Source organism: Cyanistes caeruleus, chromosome Z (genome assembly GCF_971803275.1).
Source record: "Cyanistes caeruleus chromosome Z, bCyaCae1.hap1.1, whole genome shotgun sequence".
NCBI lineage: Eukaryota > Metazoa > Chordata > Aves > Passeriformes > Paridae > Cyanistes > Cyanistes caeruleus.
The window spans coordinates 62,316,995-62,332,496 of record NC_141732.1 but is presented as its reverse complement, the minus strand read 5'-3'; the positions used below and the strand labels follow the sequence as shown (position 1 = coordinate 62,332,496).

At 37.8% G+C, this 15,502-nt stretch overlaps 1 protein-coding gene across 3 annotated transcripts in view; it reads right to left on the bottom strand.

The window, feature by feature from the left end:
- PDE4D (phosphodiesterase 4D) overlaps window positions 1-15,238 on the bottom strand; it is a 491,756-nt gene extending 476,518 nt beyond the window's left edge. For 2 of the 3 annotated variants that reach the window (XM_086867128.1, XM_086867130.1), the window contains exon 1: window positions 15,128-15,238. The gene's annotated coding sequence lies outside the window, so the exon portion shown is untranslated. Of the gene's footprint in view, window positions 1-328; window positions 433-15,127 lie in introns of those variants that run through there. The other variant, XM_086867129.1, reaches the window with a different exon arrangement.
- Between the last annotated feature and the right edge of the window lie 264 nt (window positions 15,239-15,502).

Here is a 15,502-nt window from a genome sequence, read left to right as displayed (position 1 = left end):
ATGTTTTTTGACTACCCAATTGGTTTTGCTTACAGGCAGGAAACATGAGTTATACTTACAAACAGGGTCTAACCAACCTCTCCCTTGAAACACTGGTCCCTTAAAACTGAGCATAGTTAGACAAGGATTTTGATGAGTTTCCAATAAATGCATCAACATTTTGTTCTATACCCTTCATATTCTGTGCCCCATAAATTGTGGATCAAATACTATTCCTGTTGGTCAGTGTGGAGTAAAAATAAAGGTGAAAAATCTGAACAATTTTAAAATCCAACCACATTCCAGGTACTTACTGGTCCAGAAGTAAGAACTATATTTTATGACCTACCTCCATTTATGTAAACAAATTCTTTTTTCACACATCATTATTCAAGATGCTATGTTCAAGAGGCTATGAATCATGACACCACACTTGGAAATGACTGCAGTGACCTTAAAGAACACAGACATTTTAGAAAATATTCTTAAACAGTTGCGTAATAAATGTTTACAAAAGACAAAGATATTTTCTAATGGCTTATTTGTAGCACAATATTAATTAAATGTTATTACGTCTCTTAAATAAGTTTCCCTTTTAAAAAAGTGTTACCTTGAAATTCCAATTTATCCATCCTTTATTAGCTAAAGACTTCATCGGACCATGAGTCTTGTTAGCAAAGATCAGGATAAAAGACTGAACTTTAACATCAAAAATATTCAAAGAATTGGTAGTTGCAAAAATTACCAAGTGAGATCTTTGAAAACTTCAAGGTACCTGTATTTCATTGGTTTCCATGGGTTTTGCAGGAATAAGTACTTTTTGAAGTTACAGAAATTGCCCAGCTCAATCTGTAGGTATCTGTGGGACTTTTGATAAAGAAACTTGTCTCCTGGGGAAGTAGTTACTTCTAAAAAATGGGCATAGGGTATTTTCAGAGTTTTGAAGCAAATGCCTGGATGCATGAGATTCAGACTTTTTTAGTACAACTCAGTATTCATAGAGTATCAGAGATCATATATTGAGCTATTTATTGCTTGAGCTTTTCTATGCATCAAAAACAAAAACAGGCTGGTAATGAAATTATTGTTCAAAAATGCTGCTCCACTTTTTCCATTTGACAAACAGATAAAGAAGACATCTAAGAGGAACATTTTCTTTTATATCAAGGTCTATGCCTTACTAGAAAACAGAATGTACAGGACAAATTACATGAACTACATTGTGAAAGAGCTCCGATGTTTTCCAAGTAGCACTTGTATAAAAGTTTTGTAGACCATGCCCAGGGAAATGGACTTATTTATGCTTTTTGAAGTTAATTTTCTTTTCTGTGTCTGATATACTTGAAGAATGATTAAATTGCTTGCATGTGATAACCACAGTGAAGCAGAAAACACTTAATAAAATGGAATATAAATTAGAAAGTTGTCTATAAAACATGTTTTGGTTTTACTTTAACTTTGTTTTCTGATTTTCTTGAGTTAAATAAAATCTTTTCTTTTGAATGTTAACATGATAAGCTATAGACATGATAGCACTGATTTAATGATGCACCATTTTATCTGCTGACAGACTAAAAATGAAAGATGGTTTTAAATATTTCTTTTTTACACAGATTAATAAAAGCAATACAATATTTTCTCTTAATGAGTCACTTCAGAGTTTAAAACACCATGAAATGCAGAGGTGCCAATGATGTCCCCTCTGCAGCTTTAATCTACAAATGTTAGACCAAACAGCAGCAGAGATATATACCTTTAAGACAGGTACCAGTAAGACTAGAAACTGAAAAACATATGTCAAAAATAATGCTTCCATGTGTGGTAACATGCAAAGCTGAAAATGCCAACAACTTAGTATTATTATTAAATTATTAAATTTGTACATGAATCTTGTACAGGCTTTGTACCTGCCTCAAAGGCAAAAAAAAGTACCTACCCAGTTATATTAAAAGTACCTACCCAGTTATTAAAATACAATGAGTGCAAGAAGGAAAGAAAACATAACACAACTGTAGTATAATATATTGGAGGACATGAGCTTACTTTCATGGAAAGTGTACAATTTGCCAACAAAAAGAAAACAAAGAAACAAAAAAAACAAAAGAAAAAATAAAAAAAAAAAAGAAAATAAAAAAGGAAAACCACAAAACGCAAAAATTATGTAGGGACTTCTTGTAATTTATGAAACGAATTTTCCCCCTATTGCTGGCTTGTTAATTCTTTTTTCAACAGTTTAACTCACGAACTTGTAGATCAAAAACCTCCAAAGTTTTGATTCATAATTCTATCAGATAATTACTAAAAAATTCAAAGACCTTACCAATATTTGGTAGTAAATCAAATCCTGAATATCTGGCACTGTCAAATTGCAAATCCCTGTCACTTAATTTTAATTTTTTTTTTTTTTAATTAATTAATTAATTAAAAATCTGAAGACTTTCCACTGTTCTTGAAGATAACCACTGGCAAAATACCATTTTGTGTGCATAACTGTGACTTGTGAGTACATTCATTATACTTAAATGCAAGTTAATTTTCACTGGATTTAGTGAATTGATTCACAAATACGGTATTAGGAAGAGAATGGGGAAAAAGGAACTTGAATTCCACAATGAGTGCACTGACATTATCATGATCATTTAAATAGCCTATAAAATCTGGGGCATTTATCTCTATGCAGCAGGAATAGCAAGTAGAACTTTTTCTCATGGTTTATCTGGACCCCAAATTCCCATTCATGACAGTGAAACTCCCAAGACTGATTTATGAATTAAAAATATACGAGCATCAAAATTTGATAGACATAAGCAAAAAGTCTTTTTTAGTTTTACATAATTCAGACTTAAAAAGAAATCGCCAGCTGCAACAGTGAATGGCTCACTGGTGGTTTCAAGTCTATTCCCTCAATATTTAACATAAATAATGTTTAAAATAAATGGAATATAAATAGCTGAACATCTTTGCAAGACTGCAACCAGTTATGGAAAACAGAATTGAATCCATCTATCTTAGTTAGAAAGACAAAGAACTGATATTAAGGCAACTTTAACAGCACAGAAGGCAATGTAATGGAATATACTATGTGAAAACACCATTGCCTTCTTTTTTGGAAGACTCCTAGGAAATCTCTCTTGCAAGTGGAAATATAGGTACATCTGCCTGTGCTGTGGGACAGAAGCAGAAGTCAACAAATTCTCTTCCAACCCAGTGACTACAGCATAATTCTGTATTCTGTGAGCTGGTGAGATCCTGGGCAGATAAGTGCTCAGTGCAGTGGAAGTTCCCTACACTTTAAGTACAGCTCAACAAATTCAGACAGCAAAATGAACAGTGTTCAACCTTAACACATAGTTTTATTTCCACCTTCCTGTCACACGCAATTGCAGAGCCTCTCAAGAAAATAGTGTAAGCACTCAGTTATAGCAAGCCAAGTTCTGCTTCCAAGACTACCAAAAGAATCAAAAACAATATGTTGAAGTTTATCCTGTCTTTCCATGGTTCATGACATGTGAAAAAAATACAATGTGCAATATGAATTAAATGTTTTTACCATCTACAAGATAATGAGATATCAGAGATTCACAGTACCATAGAATATGCTGAGTTGTATAAGGCCCAAAAGCATCATCCCTGGTTCAACTCCTGACCCTGCACTAAACAGGACAGCCCAAGAGCCACACCACATGCCTGAGAGCATTGTCCAAAAACTTCTTGAATTCTGTCAGGCTGGTGCAGTGGTAACTTTCCTGGGTTTTAACTGTTCCAGTGCCCAGCCACCCTCTGGGGGAAGAATTTTCTCATGATATCAAACCTATACTTCTCCTGGCACAACTCCAGGCTATTCACTCGAGTCCTGTCACTGGTCGCCAGAAAGAAGAGATCAGTACCTGCCCCTCTGCTTCCCGTTTGGAGGAGGTTGAAGACAACACTGAGGTGTCCCCTCAGTCTCCTCCAGGCTTAACAAAGTAAATGATCTCAGCAGCTCCTCCTAAAACTTTCCTTCCAGACCCTTCACCATCTTTATTGTCCTCCTCTGGATGCTCAGAAAAGAGCACTTACATGTCTTTCTTATATTGTGCTGCCCAAAACTGCCCCCAGCACTCAAGATGAGGTGTATGCACACAACTAGCATAACCCTGTCCCAGTCCTTTAATCTGTTTTTAAAGAAGGTGGGCAAGGGGATGGAAGGAAACCACTCCCCCCCCCCCAAGAAAAATGCCAACAGCAATGTGTCACTCCCAGGTGACTGCATCCCTACTGCTCAGCTAAGCACAAAAATCCTTGCTGCTCAGTTTTCAGAGGTAAGAAGGAGCTTTCTTGCTCCTGGTAGGGGTTATTTTCAAAGTTCAGACTAATCCTCTGCTCATACACTGATTTTAGCAATGGATAATGCAAGATCTTTAAGACTTGCATTCTAATCATACATATATTGTATATGTTTTTTGAAATTCCACAAGTGTAGATAGAAATTAAAGTCTATACTTTTCCTTTATATAAACTCCAAATGATCCACCTTTTGGTGAAGAGGAAGATAAACATGTTAATTGAGTAAAGATGCAATTGAATTATGCTGACATAATGATCTGGTACAATTCCATAATTTCTGAGTATTGCATATTCCACTGCTTGTGTTTATTCACTTCCCACTCTGCTGCCTACACCTGAAGGCACTTTTCTAGTTCACATGCAACCAGCACTTAACCCTTCATTCCATGCAGCATTCCTTTTCTGTTTTTCAAACATCTTCCTGCAATACTGACAGAAAAGGCCTGCCATGCAGGCTGCCAGCTGAGCAGAGCTGTGCAGGAACAGGCTGGGTTTGCATGCTTAGTTAGAGCCTCCTTGTTACAGTCCAAGCACTATCCGTAACTCACAGACTGTTCAAACAGCCTTGGCTCTCATTCCAGCCCTCTGATGAGCAGGACATAGAAGTGAGTCAGTTGTCCTTTGGGAGGCTGAACGCCCTGTATATGCTGTTCTTTGGATGGTGATTCACATCATCTGACATTTAATCACTGAGACCAAGCTCTGACCCAGCTAGTTACTGCATCTCTTTCATTTCAGCAAAAAATCCAAGAGTCTGATCTGTCTGGCCATGCAGTAGAAGAGAACAGAATAGTGTAAGCACAAGAGGGAGCAGTTATAACTGAAATACCTTAAACACCTTCTAAACCAGTCTAAAACTGTCTCAGAAAAGAGTGCAAGTAGTGATGAAGCAAAGTATCTTAGAGCATAAATAATAGCTACCACAATTTTGCAGGTGGCAGCCAAAGCTCCCTGCTTACCTGCCACTGTTCTAAAAGGTTTGATCTTTCATTTCACCATTATTTTCTCAGCAGGAACTTCTTGGTTTTATGCTTTGAAACAGTTAGGACTGAAACAGCAACTAAATAAATAAATAAATAAATAAATGTCATCTAGATCAGCGTGTATGAAGTATTCCTGACAAAATACAGTGCTCTGGATAGATAGGCTAAGAGTAATCTTGCATTCAGAGTCCAAAAATCTATTCAAGAGTCACTACAACACAGACAAATGCTGTTGCTCCAGTGTTGCAAGAGACACAGGTAAATACCAGTAATCATCTTTAATCTCTATTACAAAAAAAACTTGCAATAAGTATGGGAGGAATTTCCTAGTTTGAATCAACAAAAATTACTATTTTGTAGGGTGGTTCTTGTGATGAAATTTGGTTTAACTTTCATTTTATGAATAAAAATAAGTATTTACTATAAAGTACCTAAGTCAGTACAATCTCTCACTCTCCACACAGTCTTTGTGGTTCTGCTGCACCAATCCATTACAATTCCTACATCTGAAGCTTTCCTCCTGGAAACCTGCATTATGTAGTCCTCTTGCTAAATGTTTTGAAAAAGAGTTGTAGGGTATTTTGTGGAGATTTAGTGGTGGTGGTGGTTTGGAGGGTTTTGTTTTGTTGGTTTGGTTGGTTTATTGGCTGGTTGTTGGGTTTTTTTGTATGTGCTTGGCTGCTCTGATTTATCTGTGGTGTGACATTTGGGGAACAGCCGCAGTTCAGCTGTTAGCAGCTTTCTGCAACACTCGCCACACTGTCCCCTTTGATGATACATGCTGCTAAATTTGACTGCAGATAAACCTACAATGCTTAAAGAGACTTTTTAGTGAGGGAAAGGCTCCACAGTTTTAAGCAGAGGATGGATGGAGCTGCCAACAGCTCCATTCATATTTATTTCATCTGAAGGAAAGCAGGCCTCCTTTTCTCTGTGAGGTAAACTCCAGATTTCTTTGGCAAAAGGCATACCCCATGCTTTCCAGAGTATCCAGTGTTATTTATTTACATACCTTTGTGGCTCTTTGAGGTATCTCCAGAAGTTCTTTTGCCAAAAATTACAAAGCAAGATTAGTTTTCTTGTTCCCAAAATGCCAACTATACCTAAGAGATCTTTGTCCTGCTCAAGGTCTATGCAAAACATGACATCAAAGATTCAGGCTGACTGCAGTATTTCCCCCTATACAAAATTGGTGAAAAGGAAAGGTGCATTTTTTGCACAGTGAGGATGAAAGAGCAACGCTCCTTAGTTTTTTATTACATAGCTACAAAACACCCAAAGAAAGACATTTGCTAGACCTGCTTTCAGTAGTGAGACCTGCAAAGCAGAAATGTAAAACTATCAATTCATTTCAAAGCACCCTGGAAGAAGCTCTGTGTTCAAAATTATATTTTGTAACTGCTGAATTGTGTCACAGTAAAGTAACTAATACATGTTTATGCAACAGTAAATTGCATCATCTTTTCCTGAGCTGTTACACTGACAAGAAACTTCTCTTATATTTCTGTAATCACTCTTTCTATTTCTATGCAACAGGAAAATATGTAGAAGATTAGGTACCCAGATGTGGTGAACCAAAAAGTGATGTCTTTAAGGGGAGCAAAAAGGAACACAGACACTTCAGTTATGAAACACAACCAGTGCATTTCTGATGCTTTGTCCTGGACTTTGAGGACTCACATATGTACTTTTATCCTCTAGTACAAGCCTTTATAGAACAGAGTTTTAATGTATGTTCATGTATGTTTACATGTTTAATGTATGTTATTTAATGTATGTAAATAACAACAGCTTCATGACATCTGTGGTAAGAGGATTGTCTGATTATCTGATAACAACTCTTCTTTCACACTTAAAAAACCACAGTATGCTAATATAACCCACATTTGTTTTCTGTACATTTAAGCTGCCTAGTGCAAGGGAAAGCCCTAGAAGAAAAGTCTGCAATGTCTTAGGACATGGTTTTGGGGTTTTTTGCTGGTTTTTTTTTGTTTTTTTTTTTTATTGCAATCTATTTTAGCAAAGTACATTGCTCGTTAAAGTGTTTCCAGATATTCCTTCATCCTTGCCCTTTAAGAAAATATTCTATATTCTTTTTGGTTTAGGACAGTAGAGGATGTATGTTCAGGGTCACTTCTGACATAACGAAGGCCACACAGCTGATTAGCACACTTGCTGCTCTACACCTACGCTCTGCCAGTATCTGCCTGCTACATAACAGCCTGGAGTGCCTTGGAGCAGCAGGGAGCTGCCTGAGAAAAATCACCAGAGAGGCCTCATGGGTGGCCAAAAGGAAAAGATAACTTGAAAATAGACAACTGAGAAGTATAGAGTAGTTCAAGATTGAACTGAATTCCAATTTCCACCTAGCAGAAATGACGATTTATATGTAAAGGAACACACATTCTGTGGAGATAATTTCTGGAGTGTTTTAAAGCTTCACGGTAAATGCAAGCACTGAAAACGGTAAGTTTTATTCTACTGCTGCAGGTTTCAACAGATTTTAAAAGTACAAATAGAGAGGACTACAAACTACACACTTTTGCTTCTGCTATATGAAGTCAAAGTGAACACATTGGAAATAATCCATAATCTTACAAGCACACTCTCAGTTCACATGAGAGGCGTCTTTTCTGTCAAATGTGCATATTCTGAGCTGAATCATCACCATAGTAAAGGTTTTATATCCCATTCTGCCAAGAAACAAGGTTGAATGACTCAAGGAAGAACATTTTGTTGTGGATTGCTCCACTAGATGTGAGAAAAAAATTAACTGAGTGCTGGAGAGTCTAGTGAAAAATCTAAAACTCATTCAGGGAATGGATTGTTTGTGAATATTTTTGTAGCAAAAAAATTCAGTGGGTTTTGAAGAAAATAAGCAATGTAGTTCAGTAACTCTGCTATTGAACATGTGTGTTAAAAACGACTTGATATGGAAAGGTACATAGCCATAATAATTCAGCCATAAGCTGAATTTTTTAACATTTCCTTTCCATTCATCCAGTTAACACAGTACTATCTGTCAGACATGAAAATTACACACTTTACATAGATACCTATAGAAGATGTGAGAATCTGACCCTTAAACATGTCTCTGCTTTTAACTCTTCCTTGAATCTACCAGTTGAGGAGTACTGAAGTGACACATACATCACAACAAAACCCAAAACTAATGCATGTCGTGGATGGATAGTAGAAATTCATATCAGCTGATAAGAGATGCCTGAACATTTTGACAATTGTTTTGAGCTCTGAAGGATATGTCAGTGCAAAGTAGAAAACACTTTCAACTGCAGTCTAAGGTTCCTGAATTTGAATGCTTTCAGATCTGAGTAACACAGTGACAGCCAAAGAGAAAAAAATCTAGAGATCTCTCAAAATCTCTCAGAACTAGAAAGAACAAACAAGTCCATTTATAGAAGGACTTCAAATCTTCAAGACACTGACATTAAGATTCATGGCTCTCACCACCATGATGAAGAGAAATCTTCCAGTAAGCAGGAAGTTTCAGTGAACAACAAGAATTTCAGCAGGATCATTATTATCCTTAATATCATATCAAATGCAATCTTTCAGGTTAAAGAAATGGGAGATATCCTTTGATACTATCAGAGATGTGGATTTCAGTGGTAAGATTCAAGCAGATGAAAATCCCATAGCATTTTAATAGACTACAACCACTTGTTAATTTTTTTTTTTTTTAAATTAATCACTACCATTGCTTCAGCTTCTCAGATAATGAGTTTTTGAGGGACTAGACAGAAATCATTATGTATAATGTATTTCCTTGATGCTGAAGGCTTAGAGACATGCTAAGACAGAGGCACCCCGGTGTTAGCCATCTCACCTCGCTGTGACCACAGAAAGGATGAAGCAGGTCGAGTTGCCAGCTGGCTGTCTCCTCAGATATTAAACACTGCCTACTTGCTGATACTTCTTCAGGCACTTCCACCTTGGAACGTACTCATTAAAACATGATTTCTGACAATCTGACAAAATTAAACTGCATCATGGTCTACTTACACTGAGATGGCATTCAAGTAAATCAAAATTTTGGTCTGGGGCATTCAAAGCACTTCAGATAGCAGCTATTTGCCCTTATTTTCTTTACTTTTTTTTTTTTTTTTTTAAATTGTCAAAATACATTGTTAATTGTTGGTTTTAAAACTGGTATTTAAAAACTGAGATTTAAGTAGTTTGCAAAAAATACTTTCTGAAGTACCACCAAATGAGACCTTGAGCCAATAAAAAGGGAAGGTTGCCACCTTAACTAGAAGTGTAATCTTTCCTTCCTGCTTTCTGGAGACATTCAGAAGCAGAGTTAGCTTTCCTATCCAAACACAAAATACTGAGTTCATAACGGGAATTTTTTTGTCTTCATGACAAGATAACAGCTGCAGCACTATTATAATGCTTTGTCACTTCAGTCACCAACTTCAGATTGCAAGGCCTTTCCTTTCTACCCTGCAGAAAATCTGCGTTTACTTCCACCCCCACTCTGTACTAAAAGCACAGAGAATGACAGCCAGAGTTTTCTAGATCCCTTTTCTTAAAAGAGAGAAAGCTGGAGGAGAAAAGTGGTTCTTCCCTCCCCCAAGATAATGCCTGAACTGGCTTTATTTTTTTTTCAAGTTCTTATGGTGCTGTTTAAAACAATTCAGAGGGATTTTTTTGATTTTTTTTTTAATACTTCTACTCCTGTACCAAGCAAATGTCTCTACATATAGCATGACAAAGCATTTCCAAAGGACTAGCAAGTACATCAGACAAGTTGGCACCTGACTTGAGGCCTGGGGAAAGGAGCTCTGGTTGCTCCTTCATTCACCTATAGACACATGGGGTTGCATAAGTGCAGCTCCATCTGGTGTTAAGAGACTGACTCATGCTGGCAGTGATTGTCAAAAATGGGTCCCCTCGAGCACTGTCTTTTTTTTTACTTGTCACTTCGGAAAGGAGGAAATGTGGTTAACTAGTAATTTAGGCAGCATCAAGTGCTTGAAAACGTGTCTTGAAAACGTTGTAAAAATTGCTACAGTTGTTAGTATTGTCACACTGTCCCAGAAAGTCCTTACTAATAAGGTAGAGCATTAGGAATACCCCAAACAGTCTGGTGAAAGACATTGTGATGAGGGGTACATTTTCTGTAGTAAAAGCCTTTCCTAAAAACATTTATCCTCCTCGTGCTCATATTCCACAAGTCTCCATCACATTTCTAAAGCAGAGATGAAACAGTCAAGGACAACTCCATGCAAGCTGCTTGACTGAGTCTGAAAGGCACTACTGAGCAGTAGCAAACATTGCATCCCAGAATCCAGAGGGAATTGGTCGATGTAGTTGCCAAGCACTTTCCATGATATTTGACAAATCACAGCAGTCAGGTGAAATCCCCAGAGATTGGGGAAATGGAAATACTGTATCCATCTTTAGACAGCAGTACTCTGGGGGCTACTGACCTGTCAACCTCCCCTCTCTGCCTGGGAAGATCATGGAACAGACCCTCGCAGAAGCTGTTCTGGGGACAGGGAAATTATTTGGGACAGCCAGAATAGCATCACCAAGGGCAAGTCCTGACCAGTCCAGTGGCCTTCTGTGGTGCAGTGTCTGCAGGAGACAAGGGAAGGGCTACAAATGTCATTTATCTGGACTTCTGCTAAGTCTTGGACATGATCCCCCATATCATCCTGCTCTCTGAATTGAGGGGGAGATGGTTTCAATGAATGCACTATTCAGTGGATGAGAAATTGGCTGGATGGTCACATCCCGAGGGTAGTGGTAACCAGCTCAGAGTCTGGGTGGACATCAGTGACAATAATGCCGCCAGGGGTTTGTACTAGGGGTTGGGACCAGTGTTTTTTAATTTCTTCACTAATGACAAAGAGGGGGTGAGTACACCTTCTGCAAGTTTTCAGATGGCCCCGAGCTGAGTGGTGCTGTTGACAACCATGAAGGACACGGTGCCATCCAGAAGAACCTGGAAAAGCTCAAGAAGGAGGCCCATGTGAACTTCAGGAGGTTTAAGGTGGTCAGGTACAAGGTGCTGCACCTGAGTCAGAGAAACTGGTATCAACACAGGCTGGGAGATGAACTGATCAATAGTAGCCCTGCCAAAGATATCTCAGGGCACTGGTGGATGAAAAACTGGACCTGACACATCAGTGTGCTGTCACAGGGGGATTATAGGAAAGACAGGGACATGGACATGACTTTAATGGGGTCTGTTGTGATACTACAATGGATAAAGGATTTAAACTAAAAGAGGGTAGATTCAGTACAGATATATGGAAGAAAATTTTTATGGTTAGAGTAGTGAAATGGTGGAACAAGTTGCCCAGAAAGACTGGGATGCCCCACCCCTGGGTCAGGGAATTCAAAGTCAAGGGTCATTCAAGGTCAGGCTGAAAGGGGCTCTAAGCACCTTTATCTAGATTAAGAAGTCCCTATCATTTCAGGAGAATTGGACAAGATGACCTTTAAAGCCTTTCTCAATCCAAACCATTCTATGACTCTATGATCAAGAGCAGTAGGCCAGTCTCCTAAAATAGGCTGGTGTTTCAAAACCCTAATACAGTAGGAGTGGTATGAAATTGAGGTGTTCACATTGTAAAGAAATGTGACCTTGTTTGAATTAAAAGGAAAAACTTATTTAAAGTGTCAATATTCTAGTTATAATATTTAATAATCAGAACAGGACCAGTAGAATAGCAACAAAATAAAAAATGTATTTTTAAAAAGCAAAACCACAATCAGATGGAGAATTGATAAGCATGAACACACCATAAAATTTGTGCAAGGCAAAGTGGTAAAAATTAAGGACTTTGTGCTACTATTGAGTTGAGCCTGTTGTCTCAACTTGTGGTGTGTGTTTATTATTTTTGTACAATTTAAAATGGACCTTGAAGTGAACACCAAGAGTGGCACTTGCTAGCATAAATTACACACTACAGTCTCTGTATGTGAGCATGGGATGGGTTGAAATGCTATTACTGATGAATCAACACCCAACTTAACGAATATCTGTCATAAGTTATTACCTGTCCCTGAGTTGGTTTTTACCATCCATCTAACATCTAACCTCTCAATGGTTTTGTCACTGGAAGGGGTGTGCGAACTCACAGCTCAGGCCAAGTAAGGCAGCTCAGACCACCTTGACCAGGTGTTTAATCTTGCCCAGCTGACTGCCTGAAGAAATGTAAGAAGCAATCCCTTCATTCACTTGTTGATCAGTACAGGAAAGGAGGTGAGCAACACAGCAGGAGTGTCTTCAGGAGGATCCACAGGCCTACATTTGTATTCCTGAAACCTCTCAGACTACAAAGTAACTCACTAGGAGCCTAAATTTGACAGGAATAAGAATTGCCTGGAGAGCTTTAATATTCTTGGTGGATTCTGCCATACTACATCACAGAAACAATTATGAGTCTTTTCAGTATTTTCAAGGTTGGAAATAATCCAGAAAAACAGGTTCTGTGTTTCCGTGTTTCCTTCAATTCTTTCTCCCTACCCTTTTTTCTTTTTTTTTTTTTTCTTCTTTCCCTAGCTTGGCATGGAAAAAGACAGGGGACAAATAAGGAGGAGAAAAAACATGCCAGGAAAGAAAGACAAAAAAGAAGAAAATCTTCCTGAGCAGGAAGAGAAGAAAGGAGGTGCGGGGGGGTGGGGGGGGGGAGGCAGAGAGGGAGAGAGAAGTCACAAATAACTTTCTGTCTGGTTCAGTACAGATTATTAATGTACTTTATTCCAATTTAGACTCTTCTAGAAGGAACCATCTAAGAAGAGGTAACATTTGTTTCACCAAAGAGGAGAAATTCAAATGACGGTCACCTGGCCGGAAAAGATCCATGCTAATTATTTTCCTCACAGGATGCCAAATTGTCACCATTAAAAATGACCAAAGGTTACAAGTATGCTGTTTTTCAACTGTTGCTTGTGGCTGCCATGGGATAGATTCTCATCTTCCATCGCTTAGGAAACCATTACTAATCTCCATGCGTGAATGTCTTTAAAGTTATAAAAGAACAAGGTGCTTATAAAACCATGAGAAGAATTAAGACACTAAAGCATAATGCAACTGTAGCTCCACCTCATTTTCAACAATTACTATGATCACAAGAATCCATAAAAATATTTTTCTTGCTACCTTGGTCAGGAGACAGGTAACAATTCTTCAATTTTTTTTTTTTTTTTTTTTTACAATTCCAAAACTTGTCATTCTTTTGCAATTTATTTTCTAACACAGGTATCTCTTCCGCAGCAACAGAGTAGAAAAACTTCACTCTGTAACCAACCAGTCAGTGTGAAAATAGCTCAGAAATAGTTTAGACAAGGTAACAAGAAGGAATGCACTTTAATAGTAACCTATACAACAGTAGCTGTATTTTTCTGATCAATAGCATTTCTTTTCAAAGTTGCAGTGTTTTCTGATTTCAGACAGCTTAGTGCTTCCTCCATTTTCTTAGCAAAGACTGGCTGAATGATTACTTCCTTTCACTGAGAAGAAATGAGTCCGAATTGGTGCCATTCTCTTCTTCACTGGCTTTTTCAAAAATTGAGATACTTCACCTTGATGCACTTAAAATCATTTCACAAGAAGGTTAAATTGCTATAGCTAATTTTCTGAAGTCTATATGATATAACATACTTCTTGCCTACAAAATTAATGTTTATTTAGCTGATTATGTCACTTCTTCAAATGTTAGCTGCCTGGATATCCACAGGATTTCTGCCGATCCTTGAGGTCACCTGCCTTCCCCCCCTCCCCCACACCAGTACCTTTGAAAACAGCCACCTTTTTTGGAGGTAACACGTCATTTCCTGACATATACTATGGTAAATAAAAAGTTAGTTTCATTCTTATTGTCTTGCTATGTAAGTTTTTTTAAAGGAGTGCACACTTCGCAATTTTTTTGTCCTTATTTATAAACTGTTCAAAGCATTTATAGCCAAAATGATGCAACATTGCAGTAAAGTTATAAAAAATTGTCATCTTTCTTTTAATTTTGCCAATTCACAAACAATACATTTTTCTAAATACTTTGAAAATACACAACCCTAATATAGATATCAACACAGAATGCTTACTTTGAATGTATTAAAATATACAAGTTAATCAAAAGCAAAAAGCTGAAAAAAGTGCAAGTGGCTGGTATATTTATCACACTGAATATTCAGGAACAGTAGCACTGATTTTACAGAAGTCAAGAGAGCACTTGACACAGCACATTTTCATAGGAATGTGTATTCACAGTATTTATAGGAAATATTTAATACTCTTGGTCTAATGGATACAGCAATATTACAGCGCTTCAGGCCCACTGAGCAAGAAAATAAGGCCTCCAATCACCAGGCTAGCAAGTCCATATTTGAAGCATGAAATATTAATGAGGAGGTAGGGTAAAAAGAGGATGCCAGGAAAGATAGAAGCACAGATTTTAAACAAGTATTGAAAGTCATCTCTATAATATTAAACACGCATAACCAGTGTTCCGGAGAAGTCCTGGATTGCTGAATCAACTAATTTTAAGTGAGTTATTTTATAATACAGCAGAAAAGTCACAATTTACATGAAATCATTAGTAACACATGTAAACTAAACTAGAGAGATGGAAGAAATTTTCATATAAAAAATAAAATCTAGGAATAAAAGGGACATTAACCTGCATCTGTTGTTTTACATGAACAAGCCTAACTTTGCTACTGCAGGGATCTCAATGAAATGAGAAGTGCTGACCCTTTCTCCTCACCTTACCAGACTGACTATAAGACATTGCTGCATAAATGTCATTACTTTAAATATATATTAATGCTGTCTCCTACCGGCACTTTACTACTACCTTACTGACCTTGGTTTTATCCCCTGTGCTTATAGTACATTGTGTAGAAGCCCAACAGCTGCTATTTCAATACTGCGGAATGTCGAACTGTTTCCACCTTGTCATGGGGTGACTTTACCTTTAAGATAGCTTTGGGAGCTAGGGAAGTTGAAGCTGCTGGGGCTGATGGGAGTCTTTTCTCCTGACCAATTATCGGTCATTTCTAAGAATTGACAGCAGTTTTGACCATTGAAAAGTGAGATCAACTTGTGAACACCGCCTTAAGATGTAAAGCCAGAGCTCTCTTGTTCTCTCTGGGTTTCCAGCCTCTGACAAGGTAACAAGGCTCTGTATCGGCCTTCTCCCCCCTCTCCAGGCCGGACAAGGCCGCAGAGGGCAGGGGGG